Source organism: Parasteatoda tepidariorum, chromosome 4, assembly GCF_982258835.1.
Source record: "Parasteatoda tepidariorum strain Cologne lab strain chromosome 4, Ptep-v5.0, whole genome shotgun sequence".
NCBI classification, from domain to species: domain Eukaryota; kingdom Metazoa; phylum Arthropoda; class Arachnida; order Araneae; family Theridiidae; genus Parasteatoda; species Parasteatoda tepidariorum.
Window position 1 is genome coordinate 41,061,305 of NC_141758.1, and position 13,013 is coordinate 41,074,317.

At 30.2% G+C, this 13,013-nt stretch overlaps 1 pseudogene; it reads right to left on the reverse strand.

Moving 5' to 3' along the window:
• Window positions 1-2,165: 2,165 nt before the first annotated feature.
• On the reverse strand, window positions 2,166-7,823 carry LOC107446333 (adult-specific rigid cuticular protein 15.7 pseudogene; annotated as a pseudogene).
• Window positions 7,824-13,013: the final 5,190 nt, after the last annotated feature.

Sequence of the window (13,013 nt, forward strand, 5' to 3'; positions counted from 1 at the left end):
ACATTTTTTTTTGCACGCGAGGATATTTTCTAACACTCACCACATTTCAAATGAATTACGCTTTAAAAAAATTTTGTCTGGCAGTTTTTTAAAAAAATAGCAAAGTGTCGTGCTATATTTTATCTAAAAATACACTTAGAAAATAAAGTGTTTTTGCAAGATAAGTTTTGTTTCTAATTTCCTATAAATACTTCATCACACATATAGACATTTCCGAATTAATTGATGCTCAATTTTCCATAATGAAATAAATTTTAAATGATTACTGCATTGTAAAAAATGTTAAAAAAATTGTCAATGGGCCTACTGTGTTAGTTAAATATTTATGAAGAATAATGTGAATTGATTTCTACATGAGACCTTCCAATGTTTTATTAATTATGTATTTTAAAGCTTGGTCAATTTTTATTTCTTCTTTGTAACAAGCTAATATAGTAAGTTACCAATCAATGCTAATGCATACTGGTGTTTTGGAAACAATATTGATGATTTTTAATTACTCCCTGAATATTTCAAGATGGATATGTTCGATGTTTGTTTTGAATTTGAAAAAAACTATGATTATACTAAACAACGAGCAATTTTCTTTTAAAATATGTTTTGATTGAAGCATCATTTGATGTTTCAGACTAAAAATTAAAATAAAATGTAAATTGAAATAAAATTCATATTTAAATAATAAAATTGGAGATTTTTTTTCAAATTTTAGTAACTGCTCAGAATTCATGGCCCGTGGTATTGTATATGCAATTTATTCCTGTAATTTATTTTCGGTAATTAACTAACTATAAACGACGTTTAAAAAAGTAATTTTTGTCTAAAACAATAATTTCATCTTACAGTTTCAGAATAATATTTTCCCAAATTTTACAATATTTCTTGAAGTCCTGTATCCAAACTGAATATAAATCTGTTTTGAGGGGAAATGAAAAAATAAATAATTAAACCATTAAGAATAAATATTTATTTACACAAATATGAATAAACAGAAAGAATAGTCAATCTATGGAGCAAAGTATGGAGGGAATTGTATGCAATATTTTAAAACAGACTTTTGGCAATAGTTGTAGTTCTCGTTTTCTCTATACATCTTTATTTTTCTTTCATTTATGTGCCCTATTATAAAAATTTATTTCAAAATTAAAAGAAAGTACTATACAGTCTTAGAACATACAAAATATGCTTCAATTATCGTAGACATCTAAATATTATTTAAGAAAATGTAAAAAAACTAAAACATCATAGCGAAATTTGTGTACCAAAACCGCAAAAGCAGTTTCAGACACATTTGTCAACTTTATATTAGTTGCACTTTGTCAAGTTAATATTATTGTCTAAAAATAAGCGGTAACTTTAGAAGAAATTAGAGTGTACCCTAATGTAGAATAATTCTAGAGAGTAATGAAAACAAAATTACGGAAATTTAGCTAATAAGTATACGAAGTCAACGGCCATACCATGATGAAAGTACCAGTTCTCATTCGATCATCGAGGTCAAGCATCATATGGAGCGTGATCAGTGTTTCGGAGTGACCACCTGGGAACACCGCATGCCGTTGGTATAATATCTTTGAGCCGTTGTGGCTCATGAGATAGAGCGTTTGTCTCCCAAATGAGGTGAATCAGGTTCGAATCCCAGAGGTGGCTGGTTGCAGGCTGATATAGACCATAGTGCTGACATAAAATATCCTCAGTGGTAGACGAATCATGGGTTAGAATCCTTTTGGCATCGTGCTAATAGTGGAAGGTTAACGTAGTCTTACTCTCCGTGCAACGTAAATGCAGGATAGTGCCACCAAAAAGTCATCCACGAAGGCTAGTTTGTCCTAATACTCCAGGAGATCTCTTGTCTTCTGAGTTGGGCTTGAAATTACAAGGCTATACGGAGTTAAATATTGAAATTTATTTACAAAAATTTGGGTTGGTGTTTTAACTCCGGTTATGAAATAAAATATAAACTAATATTAAACAAATATTTTAATTTCATTAAAACACTGACAGTAATTTAGCAACACCTGAGCTTCTTTGGCAGTCTGTTTGGCAAATCTTCTTGGAAAATATGTTTTGTGGCGTAGACTTTCGTATACCTTATTTCATGATGATATTTTTTCAAAAATTAATTAATATGTAATTACGTAGAAATGACTTTCCTTAATAATGAATTGTTAATAATTGTCCGCATAAGTGTAACCATTTACTAGATTATTTACAATGCCATAGCCTAAGCCTGAGACATATCCAACATCAGCATGTCCATAAGTAGCTTGAGCAGTAGCAACCAAGGGAGCAGCAACACCATGCCCAAAAGTTTGGGTTGTATGAGCAATATTAGCCGGTGCAGCGTATGGACTGGCGATGACAGCAGCAGCTGGTATACTGGCAGTAGTTCCGGGCTCATTGGTCTTGACAACAGCTCTGAATCCATGTCCGTCAGCAACGTATTCAACCTTTCTTGCTCGTCCATCGATGTCAGCGAGAGTGTATGATCCCTTCTTGTTTCCATGAGCATCTCCTACTTCAGATCTGGAGTTGGTGGCTCCTTTGCCATCCTTGATGTCATATCCAAAAGCATAGTTGCCATGTCCCTATTAAATTTTGAAAAATATATTTGATTACAGCTTTTGGTTTTAAAAATAAATATACGTTTTAAGTAAAAGAAATAACAGATGTCATTCTTACATCTTGAACTTGTTGCCGGATGCTGACTCCAGTATTGATTAAATGTCCAGAAGGGATGATACCGGCATTGGTGGCGGCGAAGATAGCGAAGAGAATGAATACCTAAAATTTTTCTAGGATTTAAATGTGCATTTATCTTGGTTGCAACTAAATGTAGGTTTACTGTTGTTAACAGTAATCCGAATTTGTTATTTGTCATTTAGACCAAATTGAAGGAAAGTTCGTTTTATACAAGCATTCAAAAAACGTCTGGAAATGTTTTGATTTTTACAGCAGTTGTTTAACGAAGTTTTAAAATACCGAAAAATATAAAAAGTATTAAAAATACAAAGAATCTGATAAAGCGTACTTATCAGACGTGTTCCTATACATTAACCTACAGTTCATGGAAGAGTGATAGATTTTAAAGTTTTTTTAAATCTCTGAAATACAAATAGGATTCTGTAATTTTAGCGGCATTTAGTTCAGGCAATTTTTCATACTTAACAATAACGCTTAAAGCTTTCTGCAGTTTGAGGGACTTGCAGCAAATTAAAAAAGAAGATAAGTATTTTTGAACACTTCATGCCAGAAAATCAAGCAATAATTGCTTGTGACTTGTATCGATAATTTTGGTTCTTATTTGCATTAACTGCATAAAAGTTTGTGCAAATATCTTATACTAGGAGGCTTCGCCCCCTGCTCGCTGGCGCTCACCAACCCCCGGAACTGCTTTCACAGTTCGTTTCGGATTGCTTCGCAATCCAATGCTCGCTTTACTCGCTCATTGGATATGTTCTTAACGTCTAGTTTTTGTATACTTTTTTGACTACTGAAGTTCCGAAAACTTTTCCCTGTAGAAAATTCTAAACCTGTACATTTCAATATTAATTGGAAATTGCAAGCAGTTCACATATTTTTCTTAATCACACGATTCTAAATTTCAGTTGTTGAGAAAAGTAACTGTTGTAAGTTTTGTTTTAAAGTCTTTCCCACCAGAGGGCTAAAGCCATGTGTTGTAAAACAATATGAAATAGTAGTCGGCCACTGAACGCCGGATGTAAAGTGTCGGCTTTGATGAAGATAATTTTGTATTTTTAATTCTCTGAAGGGCGCCACCTTAATAATATGGAATTTGTAAAATAAATGTATATATTTTTGATTGATAAAGCCCATCATTTTGTGTTTTCATCAGTGTTCAGAAGCAGAGCAACTATAAGTTTTTTATTTTATCACAAAAAAATAAAATGTATAAAAAACAAAGAAAAGAGTAAGAAAATGAGTATAGTCATAGAAAAAGTTAAAATCACAATATAGTATTTGTCAGTTAAAATGAAACTTTTTGTTTAAGTCATTGCTAACAATTCAAATTTCTCCGAGGCAATTCTAAAGTATAAATTAAGGTAGTATTGTTAAGTTGAAACACAATATTTTTAGTTTTGATGTCTTCAATTCAATTTTTCACAAAAACGATTGTTTTCATTGTTAAGTTCAATGTCAACAATTCAAATTTTTCTGAGGCAACTCTTAACCTCTAAATATTATTTTTTTATGTACACATTTCTAAATGTCAGTATTCATCCACAAAACAACATAAACTCCTCAAATTTAGCATGAAGTTGCAAAATGTAATGAAAGAGGGTCATAGCAATAATGAAAGTAGAAGTAAAGTTACTACTGTAAAATTAAAACAATATTTTTAATCAATGAGCCAAGTTCTTCAAGAAGCGGTTGTAGAAGTAGGTTTTTTATTTAAAACTTTTCATGGAATTTCTTTAAGAACACAATAGTTAATTTGGGCATTTGGCGATACAACACTTTTAGAATTGAAGGATTTGTTACGTCAAGCGCTCAGGTATCATAATTTTGATCTAGTTGCGCTTCTATGTCATTTTGATTTATGTTGCTAAGTTAACTTTCAATAAATTCTATGGCTGGCAACAGTATTTTTATTTTTTAAGTTGTTTATTTTTATTTCTTTTAGAATTCGTTATTTTTTTAGCGAAATGTTTTTTAACCTAACAGAATCCTTTGCCAACTGTTTTCTCTATGAATGAAGAAAATAAAGTAAATATTTAACTATTGTGAAAAGAATTTTATTTAGTTGTACGAAATACTTCAGCCAAAATTTGGGAGCCACGTAAGAGAATTATATATATTAGATCAGAAACACATCATTAAAAGGCAGAATGCTTTGGTGTTTTCAAAACAAAGCAAACGTTGCCACCGGCGGAAAAGAAATACAGCCAAAATTTGGGAGCCACGTAAGAGATATATAATAGATATTAGATATTTATGAGGATGTAGAAGTTTTATAAAAAAAACAATTTTTTACATGTTTTTGCTGTAGCCTTAGAAATATTCAGTAAAATTAAACACATTTTTGTGAACACTTTAAAATTAGTTACAAAATTATTGTTTTAAAATTCAAAAGAAATTCGTTAAAAACTGCGTTGGACGTAAGTATATAAAGTAGCTCTTTCATACTACGCATACGTGAAAAAAATTTGCATTTTTTCGTCATTTTATAGTGAATCATGTTTGGCAACTAATAAAAAAATCTATCAGGGATATTTTAAAAATTTAAATAGTTTCAAGCATTTTTCAAAGTAGGTTATGTACTTCAAAAAAAAAAAAATCTCGAAATGTATGGGGTTTTCTACAAACTTTTGTAGTATTACAAGTTATACCATCATATAAAAACCTATAATGAAATTTGTGAAAAATCTCTTATCGTTTTGAGTTTTCTTTTCAAAATGTACAAAAACTACTTAGAAAATTGCTAAAAGGCTTTTTAAATTTTTAAGATATTTAAATCAGTCTTTTTTCATTAGTTACCAAATACGATTCACTATAAAATTAAGGCGAAAAATTAAAACATTTTTCCCACATGCGTGGTCTAAAATAACTATTTTAAATATTCATATCTTGCGCAGTTTATAACAAATGTTTTTAAAATTTTAAAGTATAATTAATTTTAAATTGCGCCAAAAATTTTGTTTAATTTTATTGAGTATTTTTAAAGTTATAAAAATAAACGTAGGGCAAAAATATTAGTTTTTTTATAATAATATCCTTTAAATCCATTTTATAATGATATAAATTATTGAGCTAGACTTACAGTCAATGCAACTGTCACAACAGCCAAAATAGTCGATTCAAGTTATAAACTAATTTCTTGATTTTCTGGTATGGGGTGTTCAAACATATTTGTTTTTTTTTCGTAATTTATCGTCCGTCCCTCAAACCTTAGAAAGCTTTAAACCTGATTGTTAAGTATGAAAAATCGCATGCACTATATGCACCTCTAAAATTCTATTATATATAATTCTCTTACGTGGCTCCCAAATTTTGGCTGTATTTCTTTTCCGCCGGTGGCAACGTTTGCTTTGCTTTGTTTACGTTTTGAAAACATCAAAGCATTCTGCCTTTTAATGATGTGTTTCTGATCTAATATATATAATTCTCTTACGTGGCTCCCACATTTTGGCTGAAGTACTTTGTACAACTAAATAAGATTCTTTTCACAACACTTAAATATTTACTTTATTTTCTTCATATATCAGTCGGCAAAGAATTCTGTTAGGTTAAAAAACATTTAGCTTAAAAAATAACGAATTCTAAAAGAAATAAAAATAAACAACTTAAAAAATAAAAATGCTGTTGCCAGCCATAGAATTTTTTGAAAGCTAACTTAATAAATCAAAATGACATAGAAGCGCAACTAGATCAAAATTATGATACCTGAGCGCTTGACGTAACAAATCCTTCAATTCTATAAGTGTTGTATCGCCAAATGCCCAAATTAACAATTGTGTTTTTGAAGAAATTCTATAAAAAGTTTTAAATAAACAACCTACTTCTACAACTGCTTCTTGAAGAACTTGGCTCATTGATTAAAAATATTGCTTTAATTTTACAGTACTAACTTTACTTCTACTTTCATTATTGCTATGATGCATTGGTGAGCGTTAGCGAGCAGGGGGCGAAGCCTCCTAGTACAAAATAATCCTCTTAAGTATTTCTTCAGAAATTTAAAAAAAAAGTCAAAAACCGAAATCTCTTCCATTATTGTAGGATAGTGTAGCAAATAGGATTTAATAAAAAATAACTCCCACACATAGAAATTAGTACTGTGTTCCGGTCACTAATCTCATGAGGCGTAATTATTAAAAAAATACTTTTGGAAATTATTTAAAATTATATGAGCATCAATGATTAGCTATGAAGGAAAAAAACAAACATAGATGTTAATAGCTAAGTGCGAGTATTAAAATGTATAAAAATTTTTATGGATATGATTCAAATCCAGACTATTCTTAACAAAGAGAGCATATACACTGTTTAATTTCTACAACTCCAGTAATAAATTTGTTCTTGATAGTAGCAATTATTTTCATAGATTTACAGCTCAATTTAATTATTTGTGTATTGTTTGGGGTAATTATCCGTTAACCAAGCACAAGTAAGTTCAACTTTTTATTTAAATAATTTAATTTAATTTAATTTTATTTATTTTTGGTCAACGGTCATTTTTTACTCTCAAAAGAATTGACTCTACAAAGGGTAACAGAAAAATACCCTATTAAGATATAATTAATGTGTCAGAAAGTTAATTGCATTTCTGTAAACGAGCTTTTCCCACATAAACTGTTAATTATTTTTTTTCTAGTAGTATAAATATTCTGAGTTCTTAATGGTAGTTTTCAGTAGTATACTTTTTAAAGCATTTTACACACTTTTTCAGTCTTCTTTATATGATGATCAATTAGCCTATAAGTTGTTTATATGAATCTTATCAAACAAAATTTTAAAAAAAATCTTAAATCTTAATTCCTAATTCTTCTAAATCTTAATCAAAATTTAAAAATTAATTACATTAATTGCTTCTCAAACTAAATGTTAATATTTTAAACAACAATTATTTGAAAAATTAATAAAATAGCATTCTAACTTAAGTTAGTATTTTAATGCTTCCTTAAAATCAAAAATATATTGTTCACATTTCATTTATTTAAAAGAAAGACATAATTAGCAATATTGTAATTGTTTTAAAAGTTCAAAAAACACACTTTTTTTTAAATTAAGCTAAGTATTATCATTCAAGGAATTGTAAAAACATTCAAATAGATACTTCATGAGCCTATACATACCTTAGAGATCATCTTGAATCTGACTTATTACCATTAATTAAAACCTAGGCGTATTTATACAAATGCCACAAGGCTATTTCCAATTATTTTTGTGATTTACTTGTTTTTAAAAAATAGCAAGAAAAAATTATGTAGAGCAAAAAGTTTGAAGTTTTAATCCTTGAAATATCTGAATGATAAAGTCTCAAATCGTATTAATTAAAAACACCTATCACCTGATTCAAATTTTAATGAAATTAAAATGCAAATTATACGCCTAGGCAGGAAAACACATGTTTCTGGAAAACATGCCTATCCGTTCCCTACGAGGAAGTTATTTTAATGTGATTAATTAAATGTGAGGAAACTGACCTTACTGGAACAAAAATGATTAAGGTATGTTTTCATATAACACAAAATTAAAGGTAACTGATATTTTATTGAATATTGAAAATGTTTTAATTGGTAAAAGGTGTCATTATGTATTTGCCCTTTATTGCACAACTATACATAATTAGGTTAAGAGTGTTTTGTGAAAACTGTTTCAAAAGTTTAATATGATTACAGAATACTCTTAATTTTATTTTATTGCTGCTCATTTATTTTATTTCATATATTACAAGAACCAAATACCAGGGCACTAAAAGTTCCACCAAAAATATTCAAATGGCAGTAAACAAATTTGTAAAGAAAAATTATCATTAAAATATCTCTGATTTAACAACCACAAAATGTAAACAATTTTTAAAATTTTATAACCGTCGTTGAACAGCCGACTCAATTTTTTGGGTTATTTCTTAACATTGTAGATGTCGGAGTTTTGAGCACATAAGTGTGTAAAAATGTTAAGAAATTAACACAAAGAGGCTCGACCTTTTTCCTTACTAAACTATTAGGCCCATAATTGGCGGATTGTGGCTACTCTCCATATTTTTAGGGTCAAGAATCCAAATCCGTATCGAGAAAACCTTGTTCATATGAAAAAGGCATGTTTTGTTTTATTCTGTTTTGTCTGATTTTGTAATTTGAAATGTCGTCAGTACAAATTAGGAAATTTTGCGTTACTATTATAAATTATTACGACTATATCTTAACCCATTAAAATTCAATCAAAAGTTATCAAGATGATTCTCGGTTTTTTTGCGCTCTGTGCACTTCAATGCTTGAAATGGATAATCAAATCCCAAATTATTCTCTATATTTAAATAAAATAATAAAAATTAAGTAATTGCTACCATAAAAATTTTCATAATACGCTCTTGTATAATACCATATTACAGAAGTATAGATGAGTTAAAATAATAATGCTTTTAATAAAATTAAACTTTAATTTCAGCGTAGATTCACTCTTGTAGCTTGAAGTTAAAAATCTAATTAAATATGAGTACTGTCATAAATCCATTGTTTTTATTCATATCATTTTGCTTTTAGGCACCTAGAGTTATTAGATAAATTTTTGCCGGAATTAAATATTTGAATTTCGTTTCGCGTGAGTTTAATTTAAATTAAATTCCACTAGTGGGCGGCGCCCCCTGCTCGCTAACGCTCGCCAACCCCCGAAAATTGCTACGCAATCTTATATGGTTTCCTTCGCAAACCAAGCTCGCTTCGCTAGCTACTAACATAGGTACATTAGAACTGCACAAAATTCTGAGAATTCAAAACAATCATTCAATTCCATATAACTACTTTTTTTAAAAAAAAAAATTACATCTTTTCAGTAAATACTAAGTCATTAAAATAAATTTGAATTCAAATAAATGACATGTAATTCATTAAACCTATTAGAAATGTGCTATAGTACAAAATCTTAAAGCGTAACAGCACGACTGAAACTCATTTTTCAATGAATAACTAATAACAATAATAAAACAAATAAATTCGTGATATAAATCAAAAATCTTCAAATTCGTAACATATAAATTCGTGAAAAAAAGCGCTTTCGACAAAATACTAAAATAGAGATCTATCGACAAAGACTACTCACTTCTGCCTAGCTTAAGGTTATTTCAGTTTCCGTGTTTTAAAAGCGCTATATGTTGAGCCACCTCAGCTAGACTTGGCATGTGCCATTTTTAGCGGCAATCATTGGTCGATTTTCTAGCGTTGCCATTCGGGGAGTAGTAATGAGGCTTTTTTTGCTGCCGTGTAGGATAAAACCTGATATATATATATATATACAGTCAATTCGCTATAACTCGAAGTACGATAACTCGAATATTACTATAACTCGATTTTTTTATGAGGTCCCGACCCTTTTATCTTCAATTTCATGTTAATTATTCTCGATTACTCGAATTTTACTCCCTTTACTCGATTTTTTTTGGATCTTTCAAAGCAGAAAAAAAAAAAAACAACAACCTAGGAGCTGATATCTTGTCCCTTCCTTTGCAACACACACGCACAATGTCTTTCGCACTCTTCATGGAGAAGCTAAAGCTGTCCCTCTTGAAGTATGTGAACAATGGTTAAATGAAACGTTACCAAATTTACTTAAAGGATACAATTAAAAATAATGTTTTCAATATTGATGAAATGGGTTTATTTTTTAAATGTCTTCCAAATAAGACTAGGATGTTTAAGGATGAAAACTGCTCAGGGGGTAAAATGAGCAAGGAACGTTTGACTGTCCTAGTTGGAGGAAATGCGTCTGGGACAGAGAAATTGCCCTTAGTTGTTATCGGAAAATACCGAAATCTCCGATGTTTCAAGAATGTAAAAACGTATCCTTTGGATTACAAGTCTAACAAAAAGTTTTGGATGGCATCAGTTTTATTTGAAGACTATGTAAGAAAATTAGATCGGAAATTCTTCGCTAAAAAGAAAAGTGATACTCTTTATGGATAAATGCACAGCGCATAGTGATCTACCTAATTTGAAAGCAGTAAACTTGCAGTTTCTCCCGCCAAACACAACAGCAAAGTTGCAGCCGATGGACCAGGGTATCATAAAGTGCTTCAAACAGTCTTATCGTAAATGGCTAGTCAGAAAAATGATCTTAAATATTGTAAGCATTTAGAAGATTTGTAATTAATAAATAAGCATTAATTAAATAATCCGACAATATTTTGAAAGTCCAAAACCGAAACTAACGGTAAGTCGAACTTCCGATACGTCGAAGTTTTTCGTCAGTCCTATCAGATTCGAGTTATCGCGAATTCACTGTATATATATATATATATATATTTTTTTTTTTCGTTTGGATGGTTTGTCTTTTTAAGTTAATACGGGACCCACAATCTCGTAGGGCAGTTGTCATTGGTCTCCTTCTTTACATGTTTTAATACCAGATTTTTCATACCAGACCGCACTGTTGGATTAGCTTATCTAGATTACACATTATTTCTTATTTTTGGCGCCAGCATAAACGATTCCAGCTTCTAATGGCATTGATCTCAATAATAATTTAAAATGATAAACATATGATCGATTCAATATACCAGCTGGATTGTATTTTAAGTAAAACTTAAGTGGTTTTCAGGAATTTCGTTTATCTACCAGTTTGAGACTTTCAATTGCTTTGTGTGTATTCAACAAATTTTATAAAAAAAAAAACATTTCAGAAAAAAGTGTCTCTAAAGTTTAAATAATAAATAGTAAGTGCATTTGAGTGTTCAGGCAATTCTAACTGTGTTTTAGTGTTTTATAAATTCCTCTTTAAATTTAACCCATAAGAATATCTTTTGCATTTTTTTAAAAACATGTATTTAGTAGATAGTCTTGGAAAGGTCTTTTTTTAATAGAATCTCTTTATATATTTGTTTGTAATCTTCTTATTTGATCATATAACATATCCTTTCAGTATTAAATTACAAATGAAATGAATGAAATAAATATTTTTATTATTATAAATCTATATGACTTAATATAGCCTCTTATAAATTCTCTTTTTCATCCATGTTTTAAAAGATAATGACCTTGTTTTTTTTTGATATGATTGAAACGTGTCCAAGCTGTTCTAAGTGGCTTAGGGCCAAATATCGATATGCTTCGTGTTTATAATTTCTTATGAAAAGCACTGAGAAACCAGGGAAGTGCCTATGTACGATGACTGGAACTCTTGGAGGGTTTACTTGGAGGGTTACTTGGAGGGTTTACGCCATTACTTTACAAAAGAGATAGGTGTTATAAATTTCAGTAGTACGATGACTGGAACTCTTGGAGGGTTTACTTACTTTACAAAAGAGATAGGCGTTATAAATTTCAGTAGTACGATGACTGGAACTCTTGGAGGGTTTACTTACTTTACAAAAGAGATAGGTGTTATAAATTTCAGTAGTACGATGACTGGAACTCTTGGAGGGTTTACTTACTTTACAAAAGAGATAGGCGTTATAAATTTCAGTAGTCATCAGTATCTTATAAATTTCAGTAGTCATCAGTATCATATGCAACCCGTTCACACAGCTCCAGTCAATTCATTCAATATTGATATCAGTATCATACGCAACCCGTTCATTAAAAGTAGACAATTTATTTAATGAAGTCATCAGTATCATATGCAACTCGTTAATTCAATGCAGTCAAATCATTCAATGTAGTCAATTCATTCAATGTATAGCCATCAGTGTCTTATGCAACCCGTTCACTTTCTGCAACTTCCTTCCTATTGATCTTTTATAGGACTAGATATAAAGCCTGAAAAATCTCTGGAACGGTTTTGATGTGGTGATTACTGTACAGTTTCCTCTTTTCAGCAATAAGTTAAAGTAAAGAAGGGGTTATGATTGTTTGTACAGCATTTCATGATTCCATTGTTTCAGTTCTTCTTCACTGATGAATATCTACCACGTTTTGGCACCCCTTGTTGCTCAGTTTTACTCATCATTTTGCTATTGCTCTGTAATTCCAAGTCGATTATCAGCAAGATTCTTGAAAACGCTGATGGCATCATGTTGTACTATATAATTTTTGGCACATACCACTCTTTAACCTACTGTTTCGTTTCTGTTTCGAAAATATTTTGACAACACAATATGTTCTTCTCCTTAACGCACAAGTTCGTGACATTTAAAGGGTTTTCTTTTGAGATAAGATTGGTATAGAACTGACATTTAAGGGACAAATGGCTTGCGTGATATCACTTGGATCCATTTTATAACGTCTCTGTATCAATGTTGACACTTTTAAGGGCGACGAACGTTTTCAAAAATGTCACTTTTTATTAAGAAAGATTAGCTGCCTTTCAACGCATAATTTAAAATATAAAACATTACTCAAATC